This window comes from Mustelus asterias, unplaced genomic scaffold, assembly GCF_964213995.1.
Source record: "Mustelus asterias unplaced genomic scaffold, sMusAst1.hap1.1 HAP1_SCAFFOLD_1655, whole genome shotgun sequence".
Classification (NCBI taxonomy): Eukaryota; Metazoa; Chordata; class Chondrichthyes; order Carcharhiniformes; family Triakidae; genus Mustelus; species Mustelus asterias.
Genome location: NW_027591600.1, coordinates 1 through 7,200, shown reverse-complemented (window position 1 = coordinate 7,200; position 7,200 = coordinate 1).

Here is a 7,200-nt window from a genome sequence, read left to right as displayed (position 1 = left end):
CCCGGGTATCTGTTATTCTATATATAAACCACCCCGAACCCCTCGATTAGATTCCAGTCTGTAACTCACTCCCGGGTATCTGTTATTCTATATATAAATCACCCCGAACCCCTCGATTAGATTCCAGTCTGTAACTCACTCCCGGGTATCTGTTACTCTATATATAAACCACCCCGAACCCCTCGATTAGATTCCAGTCTGTAACTCACTTCCGGGTATCTGTTACTCTATATATATAAACCACCCCGAACCCCTCGATTAGATTCCAGTCTGTAACTCACTCCCGGGTATCTGTTATTCTATATATAAACCACCCCGACCCACTCGATTAGATTCCAGTCTGTTACTCACTCCCGGGTATCTGTTATTCTATATATAAACCACCCCGAACCCCTCGATTAGATTCCAGTCTGTAACTCACTCCCGGGTATCTGTTATTCTATATATAAACCACCCCGAACCCCTCGATTAGATTCCAGTCTGTAACTCACTCCCGGGTATCTGTTATTCTATATATAAACCACCCCGAACCCCTCGATTAGATTCCAGTCTGTAACTCACTCCCGGGTATCTGTTATTCTATATATAAACCACCCTGAACCCCTCGATTAGATTCCAGTCTGTAACTCACTCCCGGGTATCTGTTATTCTATATATAAACCACCCCGAACCCCTCGATTAGATTCCAGTCTGTAACTCACTCCCGGGTATCTGTTATTCTATATATAAACCACCCCGAACCCCTCGATTAGATTCCAGTCTGTAACTCACTCCCGGGTATCTGTTATTCTATATATAAACCACCCCGAACCCCTCGATTAGATTCCAGTCTGTAACTCACCCCCGGGTATCTGTTATTCTATATATAAACCACCCCGAACCCCTCCATTAGATTCCAGTCTGTAACTCACTCCCGGGTATCTGTTATTCTATATATAAACCACCCTGAACCCCTCGATTAGATTCCAGTCTGTAACTCACTCCCGGGTATCTGTTATTCTATATATAAACCACCCTGAACACCTCGATTAGATTCCAGTCTGTAACTCACTCCCGGGTATCTGTTATTCTATATATATAAACCACCCCGAACCCCTCGATTAGATTCCAGTCTGTAACTCACTCCCGGGTATCTGTTATTCTATATATAAACCACCCCGAACCCCTCGATTAGATTCCAGTCTGTAACTCACTCCCGGGTATCTGTTATTCTATATATAAACCACCCCGAACCCCTCGATTAGATTCCAGTCTGTAACTCACTCCCGGGTGTCTGTTATTCTATATATAAACCACCCCGAACCCCTCGATTAGATTCCAGTCTGGAACTCACTCCCGGGTATCTGTTATTCTATATACAAACCACCCCGAACCCTCGATTAGATTCCAGTCTGTAACTCACTCCCGGGTATCTGTTATTCTATATATAAACCACCCCGAACCCCTCGATTAGATTCCAGTCTGTAACTCACTCCCGGGTATCTGTTATTCTATATATAAACCACCCCGACCCCCTCGATTAGATTCCAGTCTGTAACTCACTCCCGGGTATCTGTTATTCTATATATAAACCACCCCAAACCCCTCGATTAGATTCCAGTCTGTAACTCACTCCCGGGTATCTGTTATTCTATATATAAACCACCCCGAACCCCTCGATTAGATTCCAGTCTGTAACTCACTCCCGGGTATCTGTTATTCTATATATAAACCACCCCGACCCCCTCGATTAGATTCCAGTCTGTAACTCACTCCCGGGTATCTGTTATTCTATATATAAACCACCCTGAACCCCTCGATTAGATTCCAGTCTGTAACTCACTCCCGGGTATCTGTTATTCTATATATAAACCACCCCGAACCCCACGATTAGATTCCAGTCTGTAACTCGGGGGGTGTGGGATAACGAGGGAAGGTGCCGGGGAAACGAGGGAGGGAGGGAGGGGGAAATGGTCGAGGGGGCGAGGAGGGAAGGGTCAGAATATGGGAGGGGCGGGGCGATGGAGCGGGCAGTGGAGGGAGAGGGGAACGAGGGGGAGAAACCACGTAGTGGGGAATGAGGGGGGTGGGGGGGTATGAGGGAAGAGGGCGGGGGTTTGGGGGTATGAGGGAAGGGGGCGGGGGGGTGGGGGGGTATGAGGGAAGAGGGCGGGGGTTTGGGGGTATGAGGGAAGAGGGCGGGGGGGTGGAGGGGTATGTGGGAAGAGGGGCGGGGGGATGGGGGGGAAGTGAGGGAAGAGGGGTGGGGGTGGAGGGGTTTGTGGGAAGAGGGACGGGGCGTATGAGGGAAGAGGGGCGGGGGGACGGGGGGTATGAGGGAAGAGGGGCGGGGGGACGGGGGGGTATGAGGGAAGAGGGGCGGGGGGACGGCGGGGTATGAGGGAAGAGGGGCGGGGGGACGGGGGGGTATGAGGGAAGAGGGGCGGGGGGGTGGGGGGTATGAGGGAAGAGGGGTGGGGGGGACGGGGGGTATGAGGGAAGAGGGGCGGGGGGACGGGGGGGTATGAGGGAAGAGGGGCGGGGGGGTGGGGGGTATGAGGGAAGAGGGGTTGGGGGGTGGAGGGTATGAGGGAAGAGGGGTGGGGGGGACGGGGGGTATGAGGGAAGAGGGGTGGGGGGGTGGGGTGGTATGAGGGAAGGGGGCGGGGCGACGGGGGGGGTATGAGGGAAGGGGGCGGGGCGACGGGGGGGGTATGAGGGAAGAGGGGTGGGGGGTATGAGGGAAGAGGGGTGGGGGGGTGGAGGGGTATGAGGGAAGAGGGGCGGGGGGACGGGGGATTTGGGGGAAGAGGGGCGGGGGGGTGGAGGGGTATGAGGGAAGAGGGGCGGGGGGACGGGGGGTTTGAGGGAAGATGGGCGGGGGGTGGGGGGGTTTGAGGGAAGAGGGGCGGGGGGGTTTGAGGGAAGAGGGGCGGGGGGACGGGGGGGAATGAAGGAAGAGGGGCGGCGGGTGGAGGGGTATGAGGGAAGAGGGGCGGGGGGACGGGGGGTATGAGGGAAGAGTGGTGGGGGGGTGGAGGGGTATGAGGGAAGAGGGGCGGGGGGACGGGGGGTATGAGGGAAGAGGGACGGGGGTTGGGGGGGTTTGAGGGAAGAGGGGCGGGGGGACGGGGGGGTATGAGGGAAGATTGGCGGGGGGGTGGGGGGTTTTGAGGAGAGGGGCGGGGGGGTGGGGGGGTTTGAGGGAAGATGGGCGGGGGGGTGGGGGGGTTTGAGGGAAGAGGGGCGGGGGGGTGGGGGGGTTTGAGGGAAGGGGGCGGGGGGTGGGGGGGTTTGAGGGAAGAGGGGTGGGGAGGTGGAGGGGTATGAGGGAAGAGGGCCAGGGGGTATGAGGGAAGAGGGGCGGGGGGACGGGGGGTATGAGGGAAGAGGGGCGGGGGGACGGGGGGTATGAGGGAAGAGGGGTGGGGGGACGGGGGTTATGAGGGAAGACGGGCGGGGGGTGGAGGGGTATGAGGGAAGAGGGGTGGGGGGGACGGGGGGGGTATGAGGGAAGAGGGGCGGGGGTTGGGGGGTTATGAGGGAAGAGGGGCGGGGGGTGTGGGAGTATGAGGGAAGAGGGGCGGGGGGACGGGGAGGTATGAGGGAAGAGGGGTGGGGTGTATGAGGGAAGAGGGGTGGGGGGACGGGGGTATGAGGGAAGAGGAGCGGGGGACGGAGGGGTATGAGGGAAGAGGGGCGGGGGGACGGGGGGTATGAGGGAAGAGGGGTGGGGAACGGGGGGTATGAGGGAAGAGGTGCGGGGGGGTGGGGGGGTTTGAGGGAAGAGGGGCGGGGAACGGGGGGTATGAGGGAAGAGGTGCGGGGGGGTGGGGGGGTTTGAGGGAAGAGGGGCGGGGGGGTGGGGGGGTATGAGGGAAGAGGGACGGGGGGTGGGGGGGTTTGAGGGAAGAGGGGTGGGGGGACGGGGGGTATGAGGGAAGAGGGGTGGGGGGGTGGGGTGGTATGAGGGAAGGGGGCGGGGCGACGGGGGGGGTATGAGGGAAGGGGACGGGGCGACGGGGGGGGGTATGAGGGAAGAGGGGTGGGGGGTATGAGGGAAGAGGGGTGGGGGGGTGGAGGGGTATGAGGGAAGAGGGGCGGGGGGACGGGGGATTTGGGGGAAGAGGGGCGGGGGGGTGGAGGGGTATGAGGGAAGAGGGGCGGGGGGACGGGGGGTTTGAGGGAAGATGGGCGGGGGGTGGGGGGGTTTGAGGGAAGAGGGGCGGGGGATTTGAGGGAAGAGGGCGGGGGGACGGGGGGGAATGAAGGAAGAGGGGCGGCGGGTGGAGGGGTATGAGGGAAGAGGGGCGGGGGGACGGGGGGTATGAGGGAAGAGTGGTGGGGGGGTGGAGGGGTATGAGGGAAGAGGGGCGGGGGGACGGGGGGTATGAGGGAAGAGGGACGGGGGTTGGGGGGTTTGAGGGAAGAGGGGCGGGGGGACGGGGGGGTATGAGGGAAGATTGGCGGGGGGGTGGGGGGTTTTGAGGAGAGGGGCGGGGGGGTGGGGGGGTTTGAGGGAAGATGGGCGGGGGGGTGGGGGGGTTTGAGGGAAGAGGGGCGGGGGGGTTTGAGGGAAGAGGGGCGGGGGGGTGGGGGGGTTTGAGGGAAGGGGGCGGGGGGTGGGGGGGTTTGAGGGAAGAGGGGTGGGAGGTGGAGGGGTATGAGGGAAGAGGGCCAGGGGGTATGAGGGAAGAGGGGCGGGGGGACGGGGGGTATGAGGGAAGAGGGGCGGGGGGACGGGGGGTATGAGGGAAGAGGGGTGGGGGGACGGGGGTTATGAGGGAAGACGGGCGGGGGGTGGAGGGGTATGAGGGAAGAGGGGTGGGGGGGACGGGGGGGTATGAGGGAAGAGGGGCGGGGGTTGGGGGGGTATGAGGGAAGAGGGGCGGGGGGTGTGGGAGTATGAGGGAAGAGGGGCGGGGGGACGGGGAGGTATGAGGGAAGAGGGGTGGGGTGTATGAGGGAAGAGGGGTGGGGGGACGGGGGGTATGAGGGAAGAGGAGCGGGGGACGGAGGGGTATGAGGGAAGAGGGGCGGGGGGAATGAGGGAAGAGGGGTGGGGAACGGGGGGTATGAGGGAAGAGGTGCGGGGGGGTGGGGGGGTTTGAGGGAAGAGGGGCGGGGAACGGGGGGTATGAGGGAAGAGGTGCGGGGGGGTGGGGGGGTTTGAGGGAAGAGGGGCGGGGGGGTGGGGGGGTATGAGGGAAGAGGGACGGGGGGTGGGGGGGTTTGAGGGAAGAGGGGTGGGGGGACGGGGGGTATGAGGGAAGATGGGCGGGGGGTTGGGGGTTTTGCGGAAGAGGGGCGGGGGGGACTGGGGGGTATGAGGGAAGAGGGGTGGGGGACGGGGGGTATGAGGGAAGAGGGGTGGGGGGTTGGAGGGGTATGAGGGAAGAGGGGTGGGGGGGACGGGGGGTATGAGGGAAGAGGGGCGGGGGGACGGGGGGGTATGAGGGAAGAGGAGCGGAGGGTGGGGGTATGAGGGAAGAGGGGCGGAGGGGTGGGGGGGTATGAGGGAAGAGGGGCGGGGGTGGGGGGTTTGAGGGAAGAGGGGCGGGGGGGACGGGCGTTTGAGGGAAGAGGGGCGGGGCGGGGGGGTGGGGGGGTATGAGGGAAGAGGGGCAGGGGGTGGGGTGGTATGAGGGAAGAGGGGCGGGGGGTATGAGGGAAGAGGGGCGGGGGGACGGGGGGGTATGAGGGAAGAGGGGCGGGGGGACGGGGGTTATGAGGGAAGAGGGGCGGGTGTGTGAGGGGGTATGAGGGAAGAGGGGCGGGCGTGTGGGGGGGTATGAGGGAAGAGGGGCGGGGGGACGGGGGTTATGAGGGAAGAGGTGCGGAGGGACGGGGGGGTATGAGGGAAGAGGGGCGGGGGGACGGGGGGGTATGAGGGAAGAGATGCGGGGGGACGGGGGGTATGAGGGAAGAGGGGCGGGGGGGTATGAGGGAAGAGGGGCGGGGGGGTGGGGGGGTATGAGGGAAGAGGGGCGGGGGGACGGGGTGTATGAGGGAAGATGGGCGGGGGGTTGGGGGGTATGAGGGAAGAGGGGTGGGGGGATGGGGGGTTTGAGGGAAGAGGAGGGGTGGGGGGTATGAGGGAAGAGGGGCGGGGGTGACGGGGGGTTTGAGGGAAGATGGGCGGGGGGGTGGGGGGGTTTGAGGGAAGAGGGGTGGGGGGACGGGGGGGTATGAGGGAAGAGGGGCGGGGGACGGGGGGTTTGAGGGAAGAGGGGCGGGGGACGGGGGGTTTGAGGGAAGAGGGGCGGGGGGGTGGGGGGGTATGAGGGAAGAGGGGCGGGGAACAGGGGGGTATGAGGGAAGAGGGGCAGGGGGACGGGGGGTATGAGGGAAGAGGGGCGGGGGGAATGAGGGAAGAGGGGCGGGGGGACGGGGGGTATGAGGGAAGAGTGGCGGGGTGGTATGAGGGAAGAGGGGCGGGGAACAGGGGGGTATGAGGGAAGAGGGGCGGGGGACGGGGGGTATGAGGGAAGAGGGGCAGGGGGACGGGGGGTATGAGGGAAGAGGGGCGGGGGGACGGGGGGTATGAGGGAAGAGGGGCGGGGCTGGTGGAGGGGTATGTGGGAAGAGGGGCGGGGGGATGGGGGGGAAGTGAGGGAAGAGGGGTGGGGGTGGAGGGGTATGAGGGAAGAGGGGCGGGGGGACGGGGGGTATGAGGGAAGAGTGGTGGGGGGGTGGAGGGGTATGAGGGAAGAGGGGCGGGGGGGTGGGGGGGGTATGAGGGAAGAGGGGCGGGGGGGTGGGGGGGGTATGAGGGAAGAGGGGTGGGGGGACGGGGTGTATGAGGGAAGATGGGCGGGGGGTTGGGGGGTATGAGGGAAGAGGGGTGGGGGGATGGGGGGTATGAGGGAAGAGGGGTGGGGGGGTTTGAGGGAAGAGGGGGGGTGGGGGGTATGAGGGAAGAGGGGCGGGGGGGTTTGAGGGAAGGGCGGGGTGACGGGGGGTTTGAGGGAAGATGGGCGGGGGGGTGGGGGGGGTTTGAGGGAAGATGGGCGGGGGGGTGGGGGGGTTTGAGGGAAGAGGGGTGGGGGGACGGGGGGGTATGAGGGAAGAGGGGCGGGGGACGGGGGGTATGAGGGAAGAGAGGCGGGGGGGGTGGGGGGGTATGAGGGAAGAGGGGCGGGGAACAGGGGGGTATCAGGGAAGAGGGGCAGGGGGACGGGGGGTATGAGGGAAGAGGGGCGGGGGGACGGGGGGTATGAG